Raw genomic sequence first — 12,840 nt, 5'->3', positions numbered from 1 at the left:
CTCTATCAGGACTGATGATGAGCTCAGGACTGCCTTCTGTACTCCTGGGCATATTAGGGGCTATTAGTCTACCAGGAAGATGCAATTCAGGACAAAGATTATGGTTTCTGGAGAGAAATGTGTAAAAAACTTGATAATATCTAATTGTTGTCTTATTAATTGTGATAAGTGTTGTTGGTTTTGCTTTTGACATTATTTTTAATTATTTATGTTTCATGGTGGTAATGAGTAAGAGAGGGTGGGGTGAGTGGATTGAAACTGGTTCTGCACCCTGATAGGTGGTGACATTCTGATCGTTTCTATGATGGGAGTTGAGTTTTCCAGAAGAGAATAAACAAACAAAAAGCATAGTCAGACCTGTAAATAGAGAGAACAACCTGATGGTTGCCTAAGGGGTGAGGTGGGGGAGGGGGCAAAATGGGTGAAGGGGAGTGGAAGATACAGGCTTGCAGTTAAGGAATAAATAAGTCATGGGAATAAAAGGCACAGCACAGGGAATCTAGTCAATGATATTGTAATAGTGCTGTATGGTGACAGATGGTAGCTACACTTGCGGTGAGCATAGCATAATGTCTAAACTTGTCAAGTAACTGGCTGTACACCAGAAGCTAATGTAACATTGTGTGTTGACTACACTCAATTAAAAAAAATAATTTAAAAAAAAGATTGGGGCTATCACTGAAAAAGCACCCACTCCTACTTTCAAAGAGCACAGTCCTACATTTTATGGAAAACAGCTTGGACTTACTGAGCCCACTTAAGCTTCTGAATTTTCCTTTTGGTACATTATCAGTCATTGCTTGTGCTGAATCATAAAGCATCTTGCTAGATTTGGAAATGGACTGTTGTTAATGAGGAACTGGGTAAGTCCTGAAAAAGTAAATTTTCAGGAAAGCCTGGGCTCGAAGGGCATCTTCTTTCCTTCCTTGTTCGGCACATCGTCACTTTGCTTTTCCATGTTTCAGTTAACAACTGATGTTTAGAAATATCCTCTCCTCCACCATCCCCAAACCAAAGTTTGTCTTTTTGTCTTTTTCCTGTGGGTATGATTTGAGAAGGAATTCATCAAGGGCAGTTCTGAGTCCATATTGACTAAAAACGCAAGAATAAAGGTAAACTTAAGACTAGTTAAGAAGCAGACAGAGAAAAAAAAATGACTGAACCAGTCTTCTCAAAAATTTTGTTGGAAGTTTGCTTGAAGACTAATTTACTCCCTTAGCCATAGAGTTGAGTCTTATATTTTTTGTAATTAGTTCTTATAAAATTCAACCATTACTAAGCGGATGACCAAAGAGGACTCTTCCAACTTGACAGAATAATCTCTTCTTTAACCAAAATTATAGGAAATTTTCTGTCAGCAAGCACTCAGATTTCTTACTGGGTCCACTCCTGTAAGATTTATCTTTCCAGATCAATCCAGTTGGTTAGGTTAATTGAGCTCAGTCAATCTTAAATTAAAAAAAACAAAAACAAAAAAACGGTTACAGGGGTAGAAAGCTTACGAATCTCCCAAGGAAACAGACATATTTGCACAAGTCCAGTTAAGAATTACATCTTACAGGAGAAATTGCTCTTTTCCTCTCCAAGCAATACCAGAATGGAATAACCCTTCTTGGGATCTTTGAGCTTCCTAGGACACTTCATCCAGGAGGAATGATGCCTGAAAGCATGTAATTCAGCCACAGTTTCTCTCAGGTCTCTTTCCATCACTCGGAGGACAGGTTCTCTGGAGGGCCCGCTTTGTGGGTGTGCAACCTGTGTAGTTGTACTGTGTTCCCGTTTTAGAAGGGCCCCATGCTTGTGCTAATGCTCTGTTGCCACTATTTTGAAATTTTCAGCAATTTATAAACAAGGAACTCTGCATTTTCCTTTTGCTCTGGGCCCTACAAATCATATAGTTGGTTCTCCCTCTCAGCTTTCAGGGTCACTCAGGTGTAACAAGGGTGAGAAAGTAAAATCAAGGGCCTGTTTCATCACTTTCCTCCAAATTTATGTATCCAGATGAGCGCCTAGTGAAACTGCTACTCATTTCTCTTGTCTTTATTGATTTAATGTTTAATCTCCTTTAATAGGAGATTTTCAGAGGATCTTTTCCCTTTCTAGAATAATTTCTGTACTAATTTAGAGCCTGGAGTTAAAAAGTGAGTCAAGTCTTGGCAACATATGGTACTTCCATCCTTTGAAAACAAGTGTTTTCTTTTTTTTTTTTCTAAATCTCCTTTTTTTACTTTGTTTTGTGGGCTCTTGATAGCACAATTTCAATTTCACAGGTGCATTCTACACACACTCCAGTGGGTCTTATTTTTAAAGCAAGAACCAAGAAATATTCTTATTAGTCGTGGGTCCAAATGCTGAAACCAGCAGCATGAATGTGAATATTCATTCCTGAGTTTTCTGAGTCTTCATAGATGCCCTTGGGTAGGACTGGGTGTGAGCTAGTTGGCTTGGTACGTTGGCCCAAGTAAGGGAAACAGAGTCATGGGTGGGCCTAATCCCTGTGGGAAACTTCTACTTTTGCTGTGCTTTCACAGTGAACACCTAAGCTGGCTGGTTGAACAATTTCATGGAAATGATTAATCTGGAGGCAGACTTGGTGAGAGTGGGGATAAATGAAGGTAAATACCTCACAGGTTTTGGAGAAATACTGACAGTGAGTCAGTAGTGCCTCCCCGACTGCAAAGGACAAGTGTCTTCTGGTAAACGAGAACATGACCAGTAGGTCGACAATCAGACTTGCATGTCTGAGATATTAATTGCAGGGTGTAATGGGCCAGGTTTCTGGAAGTTGGGTGGAGGTGGAAGCCACTGGCAGTGTATACAATGCTTAGGGAGAAATGTGAGTGGGAGGAAGAAAAGAGATTTCTCTGGGGCTGTTGCAAGGCAGATGCTGGTGAAATATGCTTGTCTTTCTTGAGTATTAAGCAGCATCTGCCAGGATTGTTAGCTACTAAGCAGCACATCTTTGGTACTTACGACCCATGAGAGATTTGGGTGAAGGTAGTGTGGTAAGTTTAAATCTTGTTTTCCTGTTTGTTGTCTTTGGTGCCATGTGGGTATGTGAATGTGTGTAAAGCTGACTGAAAGGTGTCCAGTTTCAGCCTACTGATTTTTTTATTCTGCTGGAAAATTTTCAGCATTAATTAAGAAACAAAGACTCAGTTTTAACTTTATCTTTCTTATGCTTTCTGCTCCAATTCTAAGATGTTTGCTATACTGAGACTCAGTATGATGAAGAACTAGGAAGGGAGAATTGATCTGAAACAGTCAAAGGTTAGTTCACCATTTCTAGAGTAATCTTTAGTATGTAAAGAATAAGAAATTTGATTCATATAGATCTAGTTTGAATCCTGACTTTTACAGTGTATTTGGGATATTGTGAAAATAACCTCTCTGAACTTCAGTTTCTTGACTTGTAAAATAGGGGTAATAATACCTTCTTCCCAGTGTCAAGGAGTTAATGAGGTAATGCTGACCAACAATCTTGTGTTGTATCTGTCACATGGTAGAAACTCAATAGAAACTGGTACCTTTAGTGTATCAACTCCTCCTCTAGCCACCTTCCCTTGCATTGGAGTTACGGCTTGCCATTCTCAACTCCTGTACTCCTGAGTGTTTTCCCAGCCAGCTTATTGTGGGCTATGGCTGATTGAGACAAAGCTAAGCCTGGCCTAATTCTAATGATTCCATGGACATTTCATTTCATTCTATGTTAGGATCTAGCACTGCAGTTACACAGGCAGAGTAGATGTGGGGAGATCTGTGTCTTAAATGCTGAATTCTACTTGATTTATTACATTTCTCCCCTCTTGGATATTCAGGAATCTGGCAGCTGAAGCACAAGTCCTGCCATCCACTCTTTCCATCCATCCATCCATCCATCCATCCATCCATCCATTTACACCTCCGTTCATCCATCCAACACTTACATACTGAACCACTTACTATATGCCAGGAACAGTTCTAAGCAGCAAAGAAAAATAAAAAAGAATACTACATTCATGGAGTTTTCATTCTAATTGCAGTAAACAAAATAAATCAGTAAATTATGTAGTACGTGAGAAGGGGATGCATTATGGGGAAAATAAAGCAGAAAAAGGGGATGGGGAAGTTGTAAATAGAGTGATCAAGGAAGGCCTTCTTGAGAGGGTATTTGAGCAAAGGCTTAGATGAGATGAGGGGGAAGGGTATTTCAACCAGGAGAAACAACAAATACAAAGGTAAAGGAGAGCCTGGTGTGTTCAAGGAGAAGCAGGGAGGCCAGGGTGGCTGGTAGGGAGTAGTTGAAAGGAGAGGAGCCTGGAGAAGTGTTGGGAGCTAAATCATATGGAGCCATGTAGGCCATTGTGAGGACTTGGGCATAACTTAGATCTCAACAGGGTAACACTGACTTCTGTGCTAAGAATAGTCTGAAAGGGGCAAAGGTGGAAGCAGAATCCAGTTAGGAGACCATTTTAATAAACCAGGCCTATACCAGGGTGGTTTCAGGGGAGGTGGTGAAAAGTGGTCAGATCTTGGGCATATTTTGGAGATAGAGCCAATAGGATTTTCTAACAGATTAGATGTGGGAAATGAGAGAAAGAGAGGAGTCAAGGATGACCGTAGAATACTTGGTGACACTGGGAGAATGGTGTTGTCATTGAGTGGGGAAAACTGTGGGTAGGCAGATCTTGTTGGGGTGTCAGGAGATCTGCTTTGGACAGTTTTGAGTTTGAGATGTATGTTGGACAGCTGAGTGGGTAGGTGGATATAAGGGGTCTAGGGTTCTGGGGGAGAAGTCTGGGCTATGAATAAAAATCTGGGGGTCGTGGGCATGTGGCATACTGTTGAATGTTGTGAAAAGGGATGAGGTTCCCCAGTACTGAGGAGATAAAACAGAATTCTAAACACTGAGCCCTAGGACATTCTAATTTTAAGAAGCTAGGGATTAGGAGAAACCAGAAAAGAAGGAGGGGCTAGTGAAGAGGAAAAATATGGGAAGAATATTTCCCAAGGAGCAGGCAGTGATCAGCTCTGTGAAATTCCGCTAGTGGCTCAATTAAGCCGAGACAGAATTGGCCATTGAATTTAGGACTGTGGGGGTCTTTGGTGACCTTGACAAGAAAGCTAGAATCATGCAGGACCGGTAAAGAAGGGACAGAATGAGGTGGGGAACTGTGAAGTTAAAGATCATTCAATTGTAGCCAGTCTTTTTCCATTCCCAATCCAGAGATTCCAAGCCCCTCAACTTCCCTTTTTCTCATTCCTCTTTATTTTATGTTGCCAATCTTTGTAAGCAACCTTAAGTTCTTTCGGAATGGGCTGGCAAACAAGCATGATGGGATACTCCCCCAGGTAGGTTCTCTTTGGTTTCGGTTGGGGTACCATTATATCAACAGGGCCCATTATTACTACCCTTCACATCTGGTGCTAGAGATGTGGCTGCATCCTGAGCTGGGGTGCTCTCAGCACAGCTGTGCACATTGCAATCACATGGAAACACAAGCCCTTCTAGAGGATGCATTTGGGTATGATCACGGGTAGCTGGTTGATGCTTGTTCTTGTCTCCTCTTGGTGAGGCCCAAGCAGTAACTGTGTTTTAGCACTTGTCTTGTTATAGGTATAGAGCAGGAAAAATAGAGCGTTTGAAATTGAGATAAACTAGAGGGATTTCAGAAGAAGGCAACATGGTGCTAAAAGGGGAAAAAACTGAGGACACATGAAGAAGCTTCTCCAGCTGTGACTATGGTCCTTTAGGGCTCTGATCATACCAATAGGCCTGCAGAAGCTGAAAGGGACTGTGGAATTTGGCAGTTATTTCAGGAAGACTCTTTCCTGGGTCAAGGCCAGAGGATGACTTGGCTAGCTGGGACATAGCTGGCTTCTGTTGAGGTACCCAGAGAGCTCCCCTGCAGCATACTAGACACAATTTCCAGTCAGTAGGAATGCTTGCTGACTCCTCCACTCTCTCCTGTTGTTTCAAGGAGACCTCACCAACTTTGGGTCATGAAAACAAAAATTGTTGGGAAGCACAGAATATGAATTTTGGCCTTTCCTTTGGGGCTGTGTTAAGATGCTGGTTAGATGCCAGATACAGAATAAATTTGTGGTTCTCCCTTTTCGCTATCCCTGCTGGGTTCTGGAAAGTGATACTGTTTGTTTCATTGTTTATGTGATTTTATACATTGGGCATCTACCTGCAGTGCCTTTTTTTTTTTTTAAATAAGCTTTGTATTTTAGAAGAGTTTTGCATTCACAGCAAGATTCAGCAGAAGTATAGAGTTCCCATATATCCCCTACCTCCACAAGTACACAGCCTTCCCCACAATCTGCATCTCTCAGTGGAGAGATACATTTTGATGAACCTTTACTGACACAAAATTATCACTCAAAGTTAGCTTACATTATGGTTTACTTTTAGTGTTTCACAATCTATGGGTTGACAAATGTATAATGACATGTATCCACCATGACAGTGACATATAGAATAGTTTCACGGCCTTAAAAATCCTTGGTGCTTTGCCCATGCATCTCTCCCTCCTTCCTAACCGCTGGCAACCACTGATCTTTTTACTGTCTTCATGGTGATTGCCTTTTCTAGAATGTCATGTAATTGGAATCATATAGTGCCTTTTCATATTGGCTTCTTTCATGTAGTCATATGAATTTAAGTTTTTTCCATGTCTTATTGTAGCTTGATAGCTCGTTTCCTTTTAGCACTGAATAATATTCCATTTTATGGATGTATTACATTTTATTTATCCATTCATCTACTCAAAGACATCTCTTGCTTCCAAGTTTTGGCAATTATAAATAAAGCTAGTATGAACAGCCACATGCAGGTCTTTGTGTACATAGACACTTTCAACTTTGGCTAAATATCAAAGTTTGATTGCTGGATCATACTGTAATATGAATAGTTTTGTGAGAAGCTGCCAAACTGTCTTCCAAAGTTGCTGTACAATATTGCATTCCCATCAGCAATGAATGAGAGTTCCTGTTGCTCCACATTGTCACCAACATTTGGTACTGCTAGTTTCTGGATTTTGGCCATTTTAATTTGTGTGTAGTAGTATCTCACTGTTGTTTTAATTTATAATTCCCTAATGGCATATTTACTGTGCATCTTTTCACATGCTTATTTGCAATCTGTATATCTTCTTCGGTGAGCTGTCTGTTCAGGTCTTTGGCCCACTTTTTAATTGGGCCAATTGGTTGTCTTCTTTTCTTTTCTACTGAGATATAATTGACAGATAACATTGTATTAATTTTAGATATGCCACATAATGATTTGGCATGTGTATATGTTGCATAGTGATTACCACCGTAAGTCTAGTTAACATCCACCACCACACATCGTTACAATTTTGTGTGTGTGTGATGAGAAATTTTAAGATCTACTTTCTTAACAACTTTCAAATATACAATACAGTATTACTAATTGTAGTTACCATGTTGAGGATTTTATCCCCAGGTCTTATTTATCTTATAACTGGAAATTTGTACCTTTTGACCACTTGTACCCATTTTATCATGCCTTCCTCTCTCACTTCTGGCAACCACTAGTCTGTTCTCTAGATCTACAAGTTTGGTTGTTGTTTTTTATTTTGTTTTTCCTTTTTTTTTTTTTTTTTTAGATTCCATATATAAGTGAGATCATACACTACTTGTCTTTCTCTGTCTGGCTTAATTTGTTTAGCATAATGCTCTCAAGTTCCATCCATGTTGTCCCAAATGGCAGGATTTCTTTATAAATATATATATATATTTATGTATAAATGTATACATAAATATATACATATACATATATATATGTGTGTGTGTATACACACACACACACACACACACACTACATTTTCTTTATCCATTCATCTGTTGATGGACACTTAGGTTGTTACCATGTCTTGGCTTGTAAATAATGCTACAATAAACATGGGGATGCAGATATCTTTTTGAAATAGTGATTTTGTTTTCTTTAGATATATGCCAAGTACTGTAATTGTTGGATCATATGGTATTTCTATTTTCAATTTCTTGAGGAAACTTCATACTGTTTTTCATAGTGGCTGCACCAATTTTCATTCCCACCAGCAGTGTTCCTTGTTCTCTACATCTTTCACATTACTTGTTATTTCTTGTCTTTTTGACAATAGCCATTCTAACAGATGTGAGGTGATATCTCATTGTGGTTTTGATTTGCACTTCACTAATCATTCGTGGTGTTGAGCATCTTTTTACATACCCATTGACCATTTACGTCTTTCTTGGAAAAATGTTTTTTCAATTTCTTTGCCCATTTTTAAATTGGATTAATTTTTTTGTTATTGAGTTGTATGAGTTCTTTATATATTTTGGATATTAACTCCTTATGGCATATATGATTTGCCAATATTTTTCTCCCATTCTATAGGTTGCCTTTTCATTCTGCTGATGGTTTTCTTTGTCTTAGGGAAGCAGTCCCACTTACTTTTGCATATTAACCTTGCATCTCAAAATTTTGCTACAGTTGCTTATTCCAGTTTCTTGTCAATTCTTTTGGATTTTCTATATACATTATAAGGTCATGTGTGAACAAAGACAGTTTTATTTCTTCCTTCCCAATGTATACCTCTTATTTCCCTTTCTTCTCTTATTGCATTAGCTAAGACTTCTAGTACGATGGCATCTATTCCTGATTTTAGCAAGAAAATTTCTAGTTTCTCACCATCAAGTATGATGTTAGCTGTAGATTTTTGTAGATATTCTTTATTAAGTTAAAGAAGTTCCCCTTTACTTCAGATTGCTGAGAGGCCTTTTAAATAAATAAATAAATTAATTAATTAATCATGAATGGGTATTGGATTTTGTGAAATGTTTTTTCTGCATCTATTGGTATGATTATGTGATTTTTCTTTTTTAGCTTGTTGTTGTGATATATTAATTTAGTTAATTTTTGAATGTTGAACCAACATTCAAAATGTTGACAATATTCAAAAACCACACTGACAACGAAAATCTCACTTGGTTGTAATGTACAATGATTTTTATACATTGCTGTGATCTTTGATTTGCTAATGTTTTGCTGAGAAGTTTTGCATCTTTATTCATGAGATATATTGGTCTGTAGTTTTGTTTTCCTGTAATGTCTTTGTCTGGTTTTAGTATTAGACTAATGCTGGCCTCATAGAGTAAGTTAAGAAGTATTCATTCCCTTTATTTCTATCTTCTGGAAGAGATTATACGGAATCGATGCATTTTTTTCCTTAAATTTTCAGTAGAATTCACCAGTGAACCCATCTGGGCCTGATTCTTTCTGTTTTGGAAGGTCATTAATTACTTATTTAATTTCTTTAATAGATATAGGCCTATTCAGATTGTCTATATCATTTCTTACATGAGTTTGGTAAATTGTATCTTTCAAGGAATTGGTCCATTTTATCTAGGGTATCCAATTTGTGGGTGTAGAGTTGTTTATAGTGTTCCTGTAGTGTTGTTTAATCTCCATGTATTTTGGGAGTTTCTAGCTACCCTTCTGTTATTGATTTGTAATTGAATTGCATTGTGATCTAAGAGAATATATTGTATGATTTCTATTCTTTTAAATATGTTAAGGTGTGTTTTATGGCCCAGATGGTGATCTACCTTAGTGACTGTTTCATGTGAGCTTGAGAATAATGTGTGTTCTGCTGTTGTTGGATGAAGTAGTCTGTTGATATCAGTTATATCCATTTGATTAATGGTGCTTTTGAGTTCAGTCATATACTTACTGATTTTCTGCCTGTTGTATCTGTCCATTTCTTTTTTTTTTTTTAAGACTTTATTTATTTAAGAGAGAGAGAGAAAGAGGAAGAGCTCAGAGGGAGAGTGAGAGGGAGAAGCAGACTCCCCACTGAGCAGAGAGCCTGACATGGGCTTGATCCCAGGACCCTGAGATCGTGACCTGAGCTGAAGGAAGGCGTTTAATCAACTGAGCCACCCAGGTGCTCTGGATCTGTCCATTTCTTATAGGGAGTGTTAAAGCCTCCAACTAGACTAGTGTATTCATCTATTTCTTCTTGCAATTCTATTGGTTTTTGCAGTGGGTATTTTGATGCTCTGTTGGTAGGCCCATACACATTAACAGTTTTTATGTCTTCTTGGAGAATTGACCCCATTATCATTATGCAGTGCCCCTCCTTATTCCTGATATCTTTCCTGAAGTCTGCTCTGTCTGAAATTAATATATCTAACTCTTGCTGTCCTTTGATTAGTGTTAGCATAATATAACTTTCTCCATCCCTTTAGTCTATATGTGTCCTGATATTTAAAGTGAGTTTCTTGTAGACAACATACTGTTTGGTCTTTTTTTTTTTTTTGATCCACTTTAACAATCTTGTTTTTTAATTGGTGCACTTAGACCACTGATGTTTAATTATTGGTATAGTTCAATATCTACCATATTTGTTACTATTTTCTATTCATTGTCCTTGTTCTTTGTTCCTATTTTTGTCTTCTGCTCTTTTCTCTCTCTGTGTGTGTGTGTGTGTGTGTGTGTGTGTGATTTTACCTGCAATGTCTCTTTATATAATCCTGTTCCTCCCGTACCCTGCCTCTAAGACACACTCACTCCATGGGAACCTCCAACTCTGTGCTGCTTGAAGTGAACCATGGTGGGGCTGGGCTTCTGGTTCTAGTGTTTCTTCTTACATCCCTTGAAGAAACAAGTAGACATGTGCTGTCAACCTGGCTTCAAGCCTTTGGACTATAGCAGCCTCTGCCTTCATCATTTCCTGTCCCTAAGACAATGGGAGCAAGAGTATTTCATCATTAAGAAAGTCCTGTCGCTTTTCCTGTCTTGCTCTAGGAAATGGAGGAGTAAGGGGAGGTAAAAAAGTTGAGATTACCATGATGTTACTGCCAGGCTGGGACCTGGATGCTACTTTGAAGTGACAAGGTAGGACTCATATCAAGGAGACTCCCTAATTCTTCTTTGGCCCATGGTAGATGATAAGTTAATGCACATTTTATTAGCCTTCAAGAAGGAAGATATTTGCTTTCTAGTCATTTCTAATTGTTGAAGAATCCCTTTAGAAGCTGGGAGCAAAATTTAGAGAGTAGAGCTCTGTAAATGCCTTGGTTGCCTTTTAATTTGGTATTTAGTAGAGCTTAAATTCCTCTGGCATGTGCTCAGCTCCCTACTGACAAAGTTAACAGATGGAGTATAGGTGACATTTGCGTCTCTGGTGGAGGTTGGGTGTGGTGGGGATTAACTTTAGTTTCCTCTTTTTGGTGTCTGCCCTACCTTGGCAGGGCTTATCTAGATCTCAGATGTTAGCTTCTCCTTGGCTAGGGCTGTTGAGGTGCCTCGGTAGCTTCAGCACGTACATACACACACACCCTTGGGGCCATTTGCTCCATACTACTTTGTGCCAGATGGGCCTGGCCTTCTCCTGCCCACTCAGATCCCCAAGCGTGTGATGCCATCCAGAGTCATGCTGAGAAGTGGGACTTGTCTGCCACCTGTTCAGAGTGAATAGGGCCTCCTTGCCACATTCAGCTCTTGCCTTTCTCCTGCACCCTGGTCCTGTTACAGCTTGAGGCCCATTGGCTGTGACTGTCAAGCATATTTCTGACAAGCTTAGTAGTGTGGGAAGAGGTGTTTGTTCTTCCTTATTTGTTGTTTCTGGTTAAGTAAGAGTTCAAAAGAAGCCATGCTTTCCTGATACTTTTAATTGTCTTTTAGGTATTTTGGTTCTCTGGTTTTGTGCCTTCCTAGCTCTATCCAACCCTAAGTTCAGATCTATGCTTGAAAAGACAACCAAACAAGGGCAGGCAAATAAATTTGGGGCATGGGAGTAATGAGCCCAGCTTCACTGACAATCATATCCTCTCCTCCTCATTTTCTGGCTTGTTTATGGGGCTTTAATGATGGTATGCATGAGAAATTCCTTGAGTGTTTCTAATTTCTAAGGACTAATTTTTCCCTGGGCTGTACCCTGCTAGGAGGAGAGGTGGGGAGTTGCCAGGCAGTGGTTGTAGGGCTGACTCTGGCCCCTGACCTGCCTTTCTCAATTAGGAAATATGGGCTATTGGGGGGATGAAGTGTCACTCACCTTGATATGTTTGTTTTTCAGGAGTGTGCTTTTGTTGAGGACCTGGGCCTTATTCTTGTGGGTTATTATTATTAATTTACTTTCAATGGTGCCATGTGCTAGTGTCCCATCTTCCACCTGAATTCTCAGAATTAAGCTCGTCTTGGTTTGTACTTACATTTGAGAGCTTATAATTCTGCTAGGCTATTGGGCCAGATCCTGGCTACTATCATATCTCCTATCTTCTACCCACTTGGCCCTGTCAAAATGAAATACTTTTTAAAAGTCCTAAGTCTCTGAAGCTTGCTCATTCACCTGATACAGTCTAACTCAATACTTTCCAACATTTTTCATGGCAGAGTTTACATAGAACATGATACCATGTAGAAGAGAGGGCTCATTTCTAGGCGATAGGCCAGAGTTGGGAGGTAGATTTTCGCTTCCATAAGCATTGGAGCTCCCTTATACTCACCTGGTTGTTCTAGGACTGAGGGAATTTGTATTTTCCTCTGACATAACTGTACCCACCAGGAGCACACCAGTGTGGTGCACAAAAGGTTAAAAGCTCTGACCTAACACTTAGTACAGAGCACAATCTCAGGTACAGCCAAGAGCTCCATCTGTAAACATCTTTCAAGATATTCCCAGAGGGTGAACATACTTGTCCAAGGTGTTGTGAGTTAGGGAGAACTAAGTTCCTGAGGTTTGGCCCTTTGCTCAGTGCAGTCGGCCACCACCTGTCCTTCTGATGGGTATATGGATACCAACACTGCATGTCTCCTGTCCCCTCCTGGTCAGCATGCCTAGGGTCTTT

At 39.5% G+C, this 12,840-nt stretch overlaps 1 protein-coding gene across 2 annotated transcripts in view; it reads left to right on the top strand.

The window, feature by feature from the left end:
- The window catches only part of TMEM45A (transmembrane protein 45A), a 70,268-nt gene that overhangs the window by 9,360 nt on the left and 48,068 nt on the right, over positions 1 to 12,840 (top strand). The window contains exon 1 of one of the 2 annotated variants that reach the window (XM_057306723.1): positions 2,923 to 3,005. The exons of the other annotated variant lie outside the window; for it this stretch is intronic. The gene's annotated coding sequence lies outside the window, so the exon portion shown is untranslated. Of the gene's footprint in view, positions 1 to 2,922; positions 3,006 to 12,840 lie in introns of those variants that run through there. 2 annotated transcript variants of the gene reach the window in all.

The sequence above is a fragment of the Ursus arctos genome, unplaced genomic scaffold, assembly GCF_023065955.2.
Source record: "Ursus arctos isolate Adak ecotype North America unplaced genomic scaffold, UrsArc2.0 scaffold_4, whole genome shotgun sequence".
Taxonomy (NCBI): Eukaryota; Metazoa; Chordata; class Mammalia; order Carnivora; family Ursidae; genus Ursus; species Ursus arctos.
The sequence above is the reverse complement of the archived record's forward strand: the minus strand, read 5'-3'. Positions and strand labels throughout refer to the sequence as shown.